Source organism: Balaenoptera borealis (genome assembly GCF_965194805.1).
Source record: "Balaenoptera borealis genome assembly, chromosome: 9".
In the NCBI taxonomy this organism is placed as follows: Eukaryota; Metazoa; Chordata; class Mammalia; order Artiodactyla; family Balaenopteridae; genus Balaenoptera; species Balaenoptera borealis.
The window spans coordinates 14,735,228-14,751,738 of NC_138873.1; the positions used below are offsets into that span (position 1 = coordinate 14,735,228).

A 16,511-nucleotide genomic window follows, 5' to 3' on the forward strand; every position below is an offset into this window, starting at 1 on the left:
AGGCGTTATCTGGGACAGGCAGACAGCCTGTCAGTGCTGTACTAAGAAAAGGGTAGTCGGGTTGCCCTCTGACTCAGCTGAATATTATTCGAAAAGTGAATTTTCACTGTACCAAGTTTAGATTTAACATTTTAACGTCGTAGTAATGCTTGCCAGTAACTTTGCAAAATATCCCTGGAGCATTAAGAGAAAAATGAACATCTTTTCATAGGAGAGGGAAGCTCTAAAGTTACATCATGCTTGTAAATAGTAGCACATATAACAAAAAGAAAAAAATATATTGAGAAGAAGAAATAGGAGTACCTACTTGAGGAGAAGAATGTCACTGAAACACTGTCTTCTTATGCTATAGAAGGGGCAAGGGAAAGGAACATTAACCTTTCAAGCCCGTTAAGGAGCTTCTGAGCATGGAGCCTTTATTTTCAGTTTTGGTGAAAGCTGTTCTGAGGCAGTAGACAGGAGGCTGTTATGACCATGAAATTAGGAAATGTGGGAACTCAAAAATAAAGAACTAGCACCACCATTTGACTAGGAGTGGAAACATCCCCCGTACAAAATAGAGGAGGGGGTGGCCTTTCTTTCTCCACATGAGGCCTGTTTCTAACTATCTTAGCACTTGGGTCAAGGTAGACATCTCACAAGGGTGTCAGTCATCTGTTAATCTGCCTGAAATTTTTTTTAATGTAATCCAGCTGATTTTCTCTTCACTACTAATGAAGCTTGAAGTCTAGACAGGCATGCTGAGTTGGAAAAATAATAATAATCAAGCATTCATTCAGCACATAAATTTTGTTAATCCCAGATTAGTTAAGGGGTCGGGACACATGTTTGGTGAGCGTTTTCGTAACTTTCTCGTTCAGCATTGACTCAACGACTCTGCATGTCTGGTCACTGATGAATTAGGTTCTTGACTTCAGTATCCTGCAGAGGTTAGCTTCGCTCTGACTCTGAAGCCATTCCTCTGCCACCTGATCTTCCCATGAACATCTGGCTTTTCCTCCAGCCATTTAAGAGTTTGTGGGATGTTTTGTTTTGTTTCATTTGCATGGGTAGTATGTATTCTAAAGGATTTTTTTGGGAACATATTAGATTTTTCTGCTCAAGTCTGAAGAAAGGCTGGTTTTCTGCAAGTGAGAATGGTGGAAGAGAGAGTGAAGAGGAGGAGGCTCTCTTGCTCCTGGGCTTTCTAGAATCTCCAAGTGCAGGTTGACATCTGTAGGGCAAGCCATGCATCTCAAAATCAGCTTAGGAGAGAAAATCCAAATTCTCATAATTAATGCTTTAAAACATTTAGAAATAAAGGCTCTTAATTGACTTCCATCATCTCTATACTTGCAAGTTAGCCTGTAAAATAATTTGAATATGCAAATTTGTCTGAGATTAATTTCCACATAGAGCAGGACATATTTTAGGTAATGTGTAAAGTATTTCATTTTGACTTAAGAAACATAGAATTTCAACAAGATTCACTTACCAAAAATGTATACTAATGCATTGTGGCAGTTTTATTAGCTTTTTATTATTTTTATTATGATTTGTGGCAAAAGGTAAATTATTTACTAAAATGTTTTGAACATTTAAAACATTTTGAAAGCAAAATATTTTTTTCTAAATTAATTAAATCCTTCAATTATTTGATTTGCCAGAATGGGTGAGGTATGCTTTTCAAATAGCATTTAACTACCTGTTAAAATCAGTTGTGCACATCAATACAGAGAAGAAAATTATCTAGAGCAACATTTCTCAAAATAGGACATCCGGTGAATTCTGAAGGTTATGGATTATTTTCTACTCATTAGGAAATTTAAATGTATAATATACAATTCAGATAAAATAAAAATTAGATCAATCATCCTTCAAAGACTATTACTGACATTCATTTGTATTCCAATATGTGCTTTCTCAAGTGGGAGAGTAAAAATAACAGCAAAAGCCTTCTGAGCAGGTACTAGAGGTCAATACTATTCTAAGCACTTTCACAACAACTCAATGAGGTAAGTACCATTGCAAACCCATTTTACAGATGAGGAAACCATAGGATACCAAGGTTAAGTACCTACCCCAACATTTTATAGCTGGAGTCATGGTTCACACTCAGGTGGTCTGACTCAATCACCAAAGCTTTTAACACTCCACTGAAGAATCAAAACCAGCACACGGTGGGAACACAAATGTTCTACATGTATCATTGGAAGAAAAAGTTGAGAAGTTATCAGTGAATGGGTAAGAACATGTTTTTACAGATTGATATAGAAAGGTTACTATGAATCATCTTAAAGTTTATCATGCTAATGAAAACACTAAAAATAAAAATGTCTGCTTGGACTGACATTGTTTTAAAATATTCTGTGCTTTCTTCTAGGAAAAAAAAATCTCCTTTGAGGAAAAGTTTCTAATTAAATTGTGTTCACCATTGTTAGATAGACTGAATAATGAAAAAACAAATAGGAAGGAAAGAACAATGTAAGGAACGCAGCGTGATACAGTGTAATTGAAACAAACACGGTGCAAATTTAATCTCATAAGTATAATTCAAAGAGAAGTATCACACCTTTATGCCTAATTCCCTCACACGCATTTTGTAAGTGAAAAATGAAGGCTTTTATTTCATCAAAGTCAGGTTATCCACTATATCTTTATTTTTTTAAAAATCAACATACACATTCCCTTACAGTGGCATGTTGTTTGTTAAGAAATACAGAACAAGGAAGTTCTAGATCTTTCCAGGTTCCAACCTTTTTTTTTTTTTTTCTTTTAAATACTTCCTCTCATTCCAGAAGTGATCACTAACAGCCTGGTCTTCACAAGCAAAGTAAAGCAGAAAATTGATGCAATCTGTCTGGGTCATTCAAGCAAAATTCTGCTGTGATCTGGGTGATTCAGGTTAAAATAAAACTCAGTTTTTTGATTTGGAGTGGTTTTGTCTGATGCCCCAGGCAATAGCAGAGTTTGTGACTCAATTACATAGTTAATTGCCCAAATTCTTTGTTTGCCCTTATTAGCAAAGATGTTTGCTTTGGGCACCACTCTAAGTATGATTTCATCATACTCTGAAGGCAGCCCTGCACATTCAGTTTGTCTCATGAAGAGCAATCAAAACTCAAACTCTGCTTGCCTTGAGATACCAGTCAGTACCCAAGCACCCACTCACTCAGCTCTCTAAGGGCCATTGCCCTGCCCTCAGCTCCTGTTGCCTAGACAACCAAGTCACATCCATATGACCCTCAGCCCCATCTCAGATCAGAGCTAATTGGATCAGAGATAAGCATCTAACCCAGATAGGCAGGGACCAAGGACATGGTCTAATGTGAAAAGATGAACTTGACCAATCATATTCAGCTCCCAGGTTGTATGAATTTTGGAAATCTAGACTGAGATAGCGAGACACACAGGCAGGAAGGATGTCTTGGGGTAGACTGGAGGCCACAGTTAGCAAAGGCCCTTAGCAAATGAAGTTATGTGAGGACAGAGAAACCCAATGGCCAAGATGAACAAATATGGGGCTCTGGGCCCATGAGCGCGTGGCAGGGTCTGTACAGCTGCGTTGGTCACTGGCCGGGTTGTGAATGTCACACAAATTCTTCCATAACCCTTATTACCAGGTATCCAAGGGAGTCTCTGTTCCTTGCCATAAAAAACTGTAACTAAAACACTCATCCCGGATCACAGGTGCTAGTTTATGTAGCAAAGGCACAATATCCAGCAGTCCTGTTTTCAATGTACAGGTCCAGGGTATTTGAAAACAGAGCCTTAATAGAACCAATACCTGATGACTCAAATTGAAACTCTCTAGTTGAAGCTTATAGGGATAAAGATAGTCTCTTTCTCAAAAAAGAAAAAAAAAAAAAAAAGAAGGACCAACTTCCTTCAGATAACAAAGATGTTAGGCAGAAAATACTTTTGCAAAAAGATGACAAATTCAATTAAACCTTACCCTTCATCTATAGAAAGGCCTTTAAAATTTCCCTTCATACATCACATGCCTCTTCTTTATATAGAAAAAGATATATAGCAAGTCACAAACATCCCATGTGAAGAAATAATTACTGAAAAAAACTTCTGGTAGAAGAATAAATGGGCTTTTATACTGATAGGGGTGACAAAGGAAATAGCATCTGAAGAATACCATGGTTTAAAGTGGAAAAGCTAGGGGCTTCCCTGGTGGCACAGTGGTTAAGAATCCACCTGCCGATGCAGGGGACATAGGTTTGAGCCCTGGTCCGGGAAGATTCCACATGCCGCGGAGCAACTAAGCCCGTGCGCCACAACTACTGAGCCTGTGCTCTAGAGCCCTCGAGCCACAACTACTCAGCCCACATGCCACAACTATTATAGCCCGCACGCCTAGAGCCCGTGCTCCGCAACAAGAGAAGCCACTGCATTAAGAAGCCCGTGCACCGCAACTCAGAGAAAGCCCACTCGCAGCAATGAAGACCCAACGCAGCCAAAAATAAATAGAAAATTTTTTAAATCTTTAGAAAGAGAAAAGCTAGTCACTCTGCTGAGCAAAGAAAATCTCTCCATGACCCTCCTTACTCCCTCAAGACCCTGCCCCTCCATCTTCTCCCCAAACACCCATCCCTGACCACTGCTTAACCCCATCCATCTCAGTTGCCAGATACACAAACACACACACGCTTCTCCTTGGTGGGAAGCAAGGTCTCAACTAGGATTTGGAGAAGGTTGGCCCTTCCAGGAGTTTATTTTCGTGAACTACTAGGAGAACTTCTAAGGGGAAAAGAGAACCCCACAAATGTCATCCAAGGCCAAGGAGCCAGTGCCAGAGGAAAACGATTTTTAAATACAGCACAGATTTGTCACAAAGCTTGTCAACTGTACTGCAAGAACAGGTTGCTATAAAAAGCAGAAGAAAAATCTCTGTAAGACATTGAGAGCAAAGGGAAGCCTTGATTCCTAAACCGCATGACAACTAGGAGTGAGCAGCTCTCCCCACTTGAGGATCCGGCCACCTAAGCAGCAAGTGAACCCTGCCCTCATTGGCGCCTCTGATTGGCACCAGCAGCAACCGCCTTGGCTGATATTGGTGGCTTCAGCAGGCCTGCAGTGATTCTCAACACCTGGGGCAAGTTCAGCAGCAACTGCTTATTCATCTGGGGACACAGGAAGGAAGAATTTGATAGGACTTCAGCTTGTAAAAAAAAAAGAGAGTTGATGGAGACCAGAGTGAGAACAATATTATTTTACTATTGTTTTCATCCTATTTTTTTTCCTGGGCTGGTTTATTCTAGGGAAATATGGATTACAAGAACTTCAGACTCTGTCCCCAAAACCTCTTCAGCCTCCGTCCCTTCTATTTCCTTCTTCATGTTACTGCTCAAGCCTTCTTCAGCTCTGAGCTGGACTACTGCAATAGCATCCTAATAGCATCTGACTGCCTCCAGCCTCTCCCATTTCTGGTCCACTGAACACACCTTCACCAGATTACCTTCCTGACTAATCATCGTGATCATGTCACTACACAAGCAAATTAAGTGCAAACCACTCACCATCTCCCTGAGAATCCGGTCCCAGCCCACCTCTTCAGCCTCCAGCTCTGGTCAGGTGGCCTCGTTCCCTGCTCCCAGTATCCCACACTCATGTATCGACCTCTTCCCCGTCTGGGTTAGTTATGATCCTACCACTTCTTCAAAGTTCGTCTCAAAGAACATGTTCTCCAGGAAGCCCTTCCTGATTGCCCACCCACCTCTGAATCCCCACTGAGCATTGCTTGCACTTCTCACCTCCAGTAACAAGTACTCAAGAAGCACCTCCTCTATGCCAGGCAAAGGTGGATAGACATGGTCTTGAGGAGTTTGTGTCTAGAAGGGATAGACCCTTCAACAGATGAATTGTATGACAACCTAATAACTGATGCATCAGAACTGAAATATAGTTTTACTGAACACTTGATAACACTCTTAGGGAAATGAAAATTCTGTCTGGTACTGAGTTACTTGTGCATCTCCCACACCTCCTACCACCAACTGATTGCAGTCAATTGCAGGTTACCTGGGAATGTGTCATACTCCACCCAGATCCATGGCAGTAATTCACACAGTGCCAGACACACAGACATTTTTTCTTCATTAAAATGAATTTCAACTTGGGGCTTCCCTGGTGGCGCAGTGGTTGAGAATCTGCCTGCCAATGCAGGGGACACGGGTTCGAGCCCTGGTCTGGGAGGATCCCACATGCCACGGAGCAACTGGGCCCGTGAGCCACAATTACTGAGCCTGCGCATCTGGAGCCTGTGCTCCGCAACAAGAGAGGCCGCGATGATGAGAGGCCCCCACTTGCCACAACTAGAGAAAGCCCTCGCACAGAAACGAAGACCCAACACAGTCATAAATAAATAAATAAATAAATAAATAAATAAATAAAAGTGAAAAAAAATCTAAAAAAAAAAAAAAAAGAATTTCAACTTGAATAGAAGAGACAGAAAGTCCTGTTCATCCCAATTCCCATCCCTCTATCATCCCCAGTGGCCTAGGAGACCTACATTTACCTTGCTCTCCAAGTAGCAGAAACAATGCAGCTTGACCATTTACAGGGGTACTGAGCAGCCTCAACCCCCAAGCACATCCCTGCCTGGGTTTGGAAAGCTTCCTCTACAACATCAAAATCTATACTGGAAACTATTTTCCCTCAAGGCCTAATACCTTTAAGGTCCTTGAAGTAAGGACATGAAGCAAAAAAACAAAACATAGAAAACAAGAAGCAAAACTAGATAATTACATCAGAGACAAGGCATAACATATTTGAATTACACAGTTTGGGCATTAAGTAAAATAAGAGGATAATAGAAAATAAAAGGCAAGCATTTAGATCACTAGATCATCGTAAGTGTAAAATGTGCTTAAAAGGGATAATAATATGAATATAATTTTGTTGCTATCACTTGGGCAATGAATGTGTTTAATCATTTTCCCCACAATCAAATTGTGGTTGGTTACTATATATATCTATATTTCTCTTTTATAAAATCATCTAGCCTTTTCTGGTTTGCTTACTCCACTTTCCAAAGCAAAGATACACATGGATGGTTCCAGGGGATTTGGAATCCCCTAAAATCGTAGCCAACCTTTTGGCTACATAAACACATGTGCATTTTTCTGAGAAGGGCGTCTAGAAACTCCATGTGATTCTTTAAGAAGCCTAAACAAGATTAAGAATTACTAAAGGCATGGGCTTATCATTATAAACTCAGTGTTTAGTATGCTGTGACGTATACTATTATGTTTCTTTGAAATTTTTAACATTGCCTGTATGATTACTTTTTCTTTTCAAAACTAACACCTTTTACCAAATTAATAAAGTTTTACAATTTGTACCTTTCTTCTAAAATAAATTGAGATAGTCATTTCTCATTTTTTAACATTTTACTTGTAAAACTCCAAAGAGATCTTGATTTTTAAAACCTTAGGTCCAGCTAGCAATTACCAAGTAGTAACATGAAGCAGCTCCTGGCATTCAGAATGAACCCTAGAAGATCAAGGTTGAATACTAAGTTAGCAGGTAAACATTTTTCCTGTAAAGGTGGGACAGACAGTTGATATGCATGTGAGGGTTTGTAACTGGTTTTTGTAATCTTTCCGTTTTCAGTGCCTTTTATGGTGTTTCTGCACTTAAGAGATGTGTGTAAGGCACAACAGTAGATTTCCAGCTGCAGACAGCCCCAGCACCTCGCAGGGAGCCTGTCTTCCAGAGTCACCACAGGGGGATCTTTGTTTGTTGAGACATTTAAAAGGTGTTTTGCTGGAATCCACACTCCAAGGAGGAGCTGTGAATGGAGAACTGGCCCAAGCCAAGCTGTGGTCACCACTAAACCAACCAAAGCAGCCGGAACCCGCAGACGCTCTCAAGCAGACGAAGCAGTCTCTCCCAAAGAGTTTGTGTCCTATTTATTCAGGCAAAGAAAGGGTATTCATTTCAACCAGCAAGGGAAATGTTAGGTTATGTAACCCTGGGATGAAGAGAATGAGGCTTTTTTTTTTTTTTTTTCCTGGAGAAAAGTATTGTGAAATAGTCCAGAAACAACCTCCAGTTTCCATGGTCACTCCTGCCCCCAGAAGCCTCTATATCACAAGATCAACAGTCAGAGCTGTGGGCTCTCTTAGGGTTAGGTTAGGGTTAGGAGAAGCCAGAGGAGAACTGGTGGGCCCAGGACCCTCTCCCATCTACTGTTGTCCCCTCCCCCATCAGAGCCTACCGGGGCCGTGGGAACCCTTGACCACGCACCTTCATCAGTCATTTCAGAACAACCACGGTCCAATCATCCTGAAGCTTTTTTCCCACCTTCTCACACTCCAGTGCAACCTTAGAAAGAATCCTTATTTATGGGTCTGCTGCACAGAGCCAGCCTGAAGCATCATTAAGAATTACTGAAAAGGGATGTTTAAGTAAGCCTGAGGTTGACCAATGTATCAAAACTCCAGGGCTTCCCTGGTGGCGCAGTGGTTGAGAATCTGCCTGCCAATGTAGGGCACACGGGTTCGAGCCCTGGTCTGGGAAGATCCCACATGCCGCGGAGCGGCTGGGCCCGTGAACCACAACTACTGAGCCTGCGCGTCTGGAGCCTGTGCTCCGCAGCAAGAGAGGCCGCGATAGTGAGAGGCCCGCGCATCGCGATGAAGAGTGGCCCCCACTCGCCGCAACTAGAGAAAGCCCTCGCACAGAAACGAACACCCAACACAGCCATACATACATACATACATACATACATAAAAAGAATGTAAGCAGACAAGAATAGCATTAAAAAAATTAAAAAATTAAAAAATTAAAAAATCAAAAAAAAAAAAAAAACTCCAGGCTGGTGAGGGCCAGAGTTTGCTTTTTTTAAGGGAAAAATGAGAATGTGAGCCCAAGTGAGGTGTCAGCCAGGAGGTGGGTCCGGAGAGGCAGGGACAGAGGGAGCGTGAGCGCTGTGAGTGAGGAGGACCCCAGCTGGCTGGCGGAGCAGGGACAGGGAAGTGACCACAACTGACCCAAGCACTGGCAGAGCCCCAGGTGGGCAGAACAGGTGCAGAAGTCACACAATAGGCCATGGAGCCTCAGGTTGTCCAAGACGTGGGAAGCTCCACTTCTGGGGAGACTAGGGCATAAGACCAAGACTCGGCCACAGAGCAAGGCAAACCCAGTCACTTGGGAAGGATTTTAGAGATTAGCTAGGACACCCATTCAGTTCTTTTTTTCATCTAATAATTATTTACTGAGCCCCTGTAACATGCCAGGTACTGTTCCAGGTGTTGGGGACACAGGAAACAAAATAGACCAAAATCCCTGACTTCGTGGAGTTTATATTCTAGTGGAGGAAGAAGGGAGGTAAACAATAACAAATAAAATAGAGAGAGAAGCTCAAGTGGCGACAAGTGTGAAGGTGAAGATTAAGCAGGGAATGGGGACAAGGAGCACGGAAGCAAGGTTGACCTTTAAGTACGGCAATCAGACAGGTGACCCTAGAGATGACGCTGACTGACCACCTGAAGACAGTGAGGGAGAAGCATCCTGGGTCTGCAACAGCCCAGAGTAGTAGCAAGCACAAGGTCAGGCGTGCCCCAGGCATATCTGGGCAACAGGGTGGAGCTCGAGGGGCTGAACTGGTGCCCACAGGGGTAGACAAAGGAGAAGAGGTGCGAGAGGTAACAGGAGCTCCAAGCTGTATAGGACCATCCAAAGGGAACTGCCTTTTACTCTTAGTGTGATGGAAAACCACTGGAGGCCTTTGGGCAGGAGTGGCGTGATATGACTCCAGTTTGAAAAGGCCCACAGTACCTGATTAGTACACACCTATGGATGGGGTGGGGAGAGACAGAAGGGGCAAGGACCAGGGAGGAGGCCACCGCCCCAGCCCAGGTGAGAAGCCAGGGTGCTTACACCAGGGCAGTGGTGGTCAGTGTGGCCAAGTAGCTACATTCTAGGTGAACTTGAAAGGTAGAGCCAACACGCTTGCTGATACATATGACGTCCAAGGAGTGAGAGAAAGAAAGGAGGCCAGAACGCCCCCAAGGCTTTTGGGGTCCATACTCCAGAACCCTAGTATGGAGTGGTCATTTACTCAGATAAGGAAGACCCCAGTAGGCCCGGGGTGGGGCGAAAGAGAGGGTTCTAGAGTCCAGCTTTAGACATGTTAAGTTTGAGATGCCAATTTAGACACCCAAATGGATATAAGCTGACAATCGAGGTCAATACAAAGGGCTTGAATGGAAATATAAATGGGGAGTGGAGGTCATCAGTGTACAGATGGTATTTAAAACTCTGAAGACAGTGACTCCTGGTTGGTGACTGTGGACCCGGCATCTCTTCTCTTCTGCTCAGCCTCCCAGGGTCACTGCTCCCCGCCCTCAGGTACCTATAATCTCCCTATTATCTGGCTTCACCTGGGTTTGCTTTCCCCGCCCCTGGCTGTTACCTCCCTCTTCATCTCAAATGCGTCTATTTACTTCTTCTGAGTCCTGTTGTCTCAGAGCATTCTTCTTTGGTTGTAACAGACCAGCAGATATAAACTAAATTAATAGGTCTCAATGTCTGGAAATTGCCTTTCAAGCTAATGTGAATTCTTTTTAATAGGGAACATTTAGGCCATGTCAAAGGTCCCATGTGGGACACGTGGCATCCTTTGAATTGCATGGGGGAAGACAGCTGGCTCCGAGGATGAAGGTGTTGCCCTTGAGATACAAAACAGACATTTCATCCACTCTCAAAAATAACCTTTCCACAACTGGATCAGGACCTTTGAAAAATATATATATTTCCACCACAGTTTAAATAAAGGCTATCAATACTATTTCATACCATTTCATTCAGCATTTTCATAGCATCCTAAGTGCTCCAGAAGTTCAACTGAAGAAAAGCTTATTATTTTGAAAGTCAGGAAGAGCCAGAAAGTATGGGAGCAGTGCCAGAAGAAGAAGCCTATTGACAGCTAGAAAAAAATCCACAAATGTGCGTCGGTCCACACAGGTGTCTAGTACTAGGCTAAGATCCCTTGCCTGGAGAGACTTCTAATGAGCATTTTTCCATTGGTTACTAGCAGTTCTTAACCCTGGCTGTCAACTAACGAGTCTTTACAAATGTCTATGACTGAACCAACACCTCAGATATTCTCATTTCTGGGAAGAGACCAGAGCATCATTTTTTTTTAAATCTCCGGGTGAATCCAATGTGCAGCAAGAGTGGCAAACCCCTGGGTTGGATTAATCTTTTGACACTGTTTTCTACGAATCCATCCCATTCAAGGCCATTCCTGTACCTCGCACACGTATAATCAAACCAGATCATGACATCGCCAGTTGTCATGTTTCTTTATATTACTGTTTCTGTATATTTACTTCCTGTTTCTTACATTACATTTGCTTTAACATATTTTTCATTATTTTTTTTTCACAGGTTTGCCATGTTGAACAGTACCGCTTAAGAGAATGTGTGAACCTTCATTAGTGGAAAAGAATAACTCCCGGGCAACAGTTCCAACGCCTGAAAAAACAAAGCTAAAACAATACAGTATTCCAAATTTATGTCAAGACTTCCTCCCTTTGCAAACTCTGCTGCAGAAATTACACTGCGTACACTGTTCCCAGAGCGATTCTCTTATTGACAATGTGGGTAAAGAAGTAAACAAAAAGAGCCATGCTCATTTCAAGCCTCGGAGAAACACAGGCCAAAAGAAAAATAAAATCAATCAACCTTTGCCAAGTGGAAAAGAACAAACCAGCAGGGACTGAAGTTCTATATTCAGCTTTTAAAAGAATATTTCAAACAGTAAAGAACAAAATACTAGGTAATCCCTCCAAAGATTTACAAACAACGTGACAGAACAATGCAAACCGAATGGATACCACAGGGCGTAGGTTTACTCTCGAAGGAAAAGCTGGACACCCTGAACTTCATTAATGAAATGCTCCGTGTGTTTGCACTCATTCACAGCAGCCTCTCGGGGAACCACTGGGCTGTCAGTAATATTCTCTATTCTTACCTTTAAAAACTTTTGGAAACACTGTCAGCAAGCACTTGAATTCCCATTTCACACAAAGAGAGATAAAGGCAGGAAGAGGTTAATTTCTCTGATCAACAAAGTGGCAGTTAAGCTGCCTCCGACACAGCTAAGAGTAAAAGGCACCCGTTTCTGATTGCTTTTCCGTGTCATCACGCACCAAAAAATTTCCATCCATTTCCCCAAGAAAATCAGTGTCTATCATTTCATGTTCTAACTCAAATTTTCCTTTCTTTTTCAAGAACTCTTTCCTGTATTCTCCCCAGGTCTTTCTTTCTCCATACTCTGTCTGCATTTCCCAACTGCTTTTCACAGTTCAAACTCTGTTATAGTCAGCGCTAAGGGACTATCCAAAATCCTTTTGCTAGGATTTTGGTGAATAAACGTGTCTTGAGATAAGCAGCCATCTGCTAGGACTTGGTAATGTTCTTTACTGAATTGCGGTTTCTCTGGGGAGGCAGCTTCCGTGAGCGGTAAGGGGTAGATGGGGAGAGGGTGCAGATAAGGGGTCTCCAGGATGCCTTCCCACGAGGGGTGCTAAATGCAGTGTGCCAGAATGCCACATCAGGGGAGGGAATGGTGCCCATGTGTTGGCTCTGTTAATTAGCACCATTTGAAGACAATTATGACAAGACCGCACGGGGAGAGCGTGATGTTTCAAGTGGAGTAGACCATTAAGTAAACAGGAGCACCGAACTGTATTTCCTGGGTGGTTGTGAAAAATCTTCCAAAAGATGAACACAAGGATGTTGAGGGCTTTCGTTCTCTGGAGTAACCAAACGGAAAAGCACAAGCAAAACCACGCCACCGCACCCTGATCACTCCCACATCGTCCCAAGTGCACTCGACTTACTTTAATGTTTGTTAATAAGATAAGAACCTTACAATTTCGCCTCCAGAGAGATACGTGGCTGGTGTCTCCCATATCTCAGTCCATTAAGAGCCACTGCCCTTGGAAGACCAAGCAGGACCAAGCAGGGACCTGTGCTGGGAAGGTGCTGGAAGCAATGTTGGGGAGATAGGCTGGCTTCCCTCTGGCACCTCCCGGCTACGTACCCACACTCACCTTCTTGTTTCTCCTGCTCCCTTTGCTTTCACCACCCAGCTCTTGACTTACATCAGTCCTATTTCAATCCTTGCTTCCCTGAATTCTGACCTTTGTTGAGTTTCTAATTCTCTTGCTTTCCTGCCTTCCTCTCCGATACAGTCAAAACCTTGATTCTGTCTCCTAACCCTTTGCCACCTTCACCTGTGACCTAGGATCCTGGGCCTCAGCCCTCTCTCTGCTGCCCCCACCTGGTCCACAGCCGCATATGCAGATGGTAATCTGACAAACCGGCCCTTATCCAACGCAGCTTCACCTGATTTCTGACACCAACTCGAATTTTGCTAATTTTGTTTCACCATAGCCTGACTTAATGTATGGGTTCCAAGCAATTCTTAATATTTAATGGCCAGGTTATGCTAGTGAGTAAAGGAGTCACTTCAGGGGAAGTGTTTTTTTTTTTTTTAAGGTAACTGCCGAATGGTAGTGGCGTGGTGAACATCCTAAAAAGTCCAGCCTAAAATGATGGCTTTTTTAAAATCACGAGGACACACTGTATAAATGTAGAGTTATTCCAAAAAGTGACCATTTATGTAACATTGTTTTTTTTTTTTTCTTTCCTTCTACGTCAAATTTCCTATGACAGTAATAAAGGGGGTGGAAAGAAGAAGAAAGAGAAGGAGGAAGAGGAAAGACTTCTGGTTTGCGAAGCAGCTCAGAAATTTGTTAGAATAAATTCCAGCATCTGAAGCCATGAGTTAACCATGCGCCATTCATAGTCAAATAAACAGCAGGAGCATAAACGCATGTTTACCTCCGCATCACCAGCACGTGGCTGGAATCAGGGACACAGTAGACTTTCAACAAGTATTTGTTGAACAGATCAATGAATCCACATGTAATTAACAGCACTTTGTAATCCATACATTCACTTAGTAAACTATACCTATGTATTTGTTAATTTATATTGCCTGGAAATGACAGCACTGCTCGTCATATGCACAGATACTCAATAGTTACATGCACTATACTCTCTCCTCTTATAGCCTTAGTTATTCCTACCTTCATACTCCATATTACTGGTCAAAAATGGACCTAGAACTTAAAAGCTTTTGCACAGAAAAGGATACCATCGACAAAACGAAAAGACAACCTACTGAATGAGAGAAAATATTTGCAAATGATATGATCGGTAAGGGGTTAATATCCAACATATATAAACAGCTCATACAGCACAACATTGGAAAAACAAACAACCCAATTAAAAATGGGCAGAGACCTGAATAGACATTTTTCCAAAGAGGAAATGCAGATGGCCAACAGGCACATGAAAAGATGCTCAACATCATTAATCATCAGGGAAATGCAAATTAAAACCACTATGAGATATCACCTCACACCTGTCAGAATGGCTATCATCAAAAAGAACACAAATAACAGATGTTGGCAAGAATGTGGAAAAAAAGGGAACCCTCTTACATCATTGGTGGGAATGTAAATTGGAAAACAGTATGGAGGTTTTTCAAAAAGCCAAAAATAGAACTACCATATGACCCATCTATTTCACTCCTGGGTGTAAATCTGAAAAAAAAAACAAAAACACTAATTTGAAAATATACTTGCACCCCAATGCTCAAAGCAGCATTACTTACAATTGCCAAGATATGGAAGGAAGCAACCTAAGTGTTCATCAACAGATGAATGGATAAAGAAGATGTGATATATATACATACATATATATATATATGTGTGTGTGTATGCGTATATAGATATATGTAAGCAATGGAATACTACTCAGCCTTAAAAAGAATGAAATTTTGCCCTTTGCAGCAACATGGATGGACTTGGAGGGCATTGTGCTAAGTGAAATAAGCCAGACAGAGAAAGACAAATACTGTACAGTATCACTTGCATGTAAAAAATACAACAAACTAGTGAACATAACATGAAAGAAGCAGACTCATAGATATAGAGAACAAAGTAGTGGTTACCAGTAGAGAGAGGGAAGGGGGGAGGGGCAACATAGGGGTAGGGAAGTAAGAGGTACAAACTACTATGTATAAAATAAGCTCAAGGATATATTGTACAACATGGGGAATATAGCCCGTACTTTATAATAACTACAAATGGAGTGTAACCTTTAAATTTGTGAATCGCTATATTACACACCTGTAATTTATATGATATTATACATCAACTATATACTTCAATTATAAAAAATGGGCCTAGGAATAGGAAAAGTATTTATTTTTATAAATCACCAAAGCACTTCAAAGGCTGGCTCAGAAGATAGTGGTCTAAAAATACATCTCTACATTTTTCCTTCTTTAGAAAGCATAGGATTTCTGAATGGAAATCTAATGCAGTCTTACTAATATTGTCTTACTAATATTGTCAGGTTCTTGCAGCAGTGTCTGGGGGGTATTTAGTGGGACTGGTAAGTCTGATGATATCAGGTAGAACAGAACTGTAACTTGGGTCCAATAGAAAATTATGCACTATCTTTTGTAATAGAGAAAAACCATTTGGCTATAATTAACGTCTAAATTAAGCACACTGAGGATAGGTAGGTTTTTAAAATGGCAAAAAGTAACATGGAATTGTTTATAGTTTATTTTCATAGACTCAATATTGAGACATACAGTCTTAGAAAGATAAACCCAAAGGCCCAGTACAACGTGATGGGAACAGAGTTGCCTATGCTACTTTGAAAACGAGTAACTTTAATACCATGGCATTTTAATTATTTATGGAAAAACTGACCAAACAAGATAAAGAGAGATATTATGTAACATAAAAGATAGATAAAGAGAGATATTATGTAACATAAAAGATACACTTTTATAAAGGAAGTATAACAGTCAGTAGACTGAAGGGCCCAAGCAACTTAATAGCTAAATATATAAAGCAGGAGCTCTTTAGAAGTGCAAGAACTTGATTAAAAGGCAATTATGGTGGAAGATGTCAATAGATCTCTATTAGAAGTAAATCAATATTACCTTCAATTATCTACATTTGATAGTGATATAGGGATCCTGAGATTCAACTACAGATTATTTTTCCATCAACCATTTATAAAATTTGGTTATGAATTTAGGCACAAAACATATGCTAAAAATTTTTGCAGAGAAAGTACAGGTTTACAGAATAAATAATCTGATAATAATCCAACAAAACTGGGATAAAAAGATAAAATCTTTACTTAAAAATTAGGGTATATATACTTAACTAACCTTTAGAACTGAAGAAATCAAAGGTGATACTCAAACTATCTTGAAGGCAATGAAAAAGATGCTTCACACCAAAACTTATGGGTCCCAAAAGAAACTGAGTTAAATGAAGTTTTTTTTATATATCATATATATAATGATATATATGATATATAATTATAATATCTATATAATTGTTTCTTTATATCTGTAATTGTATGTTTGAAGTGTAATTATCTGTATAATTATATCTATATTATATAGACAT

The 16,511-nt window shown here is 41.1% G+C and overlaps 1 long non-coding RNA gene across 1 annotated transcript in view; it reads right to left on the minus strand.

The window, feature by feature from the left end:
- LOC309634955 overlaps positions 1–16,245 on the minus strand; it is an 84,344-nt gene extending 68,099 nt beyond the window's left edge. Inside the window, exon 1 of the long non-coding RNA XR_014248525.1 lies at positions 308–16,245. This is a non-coding gene — a long non-coding RNA (uncharacterized lncRNA). The remainder of the gene's footprint in view (positions 1–307) is intronic.
- Between the last annotated feature and the right edge of the window lie 266 nt (positions 16,246–16,511).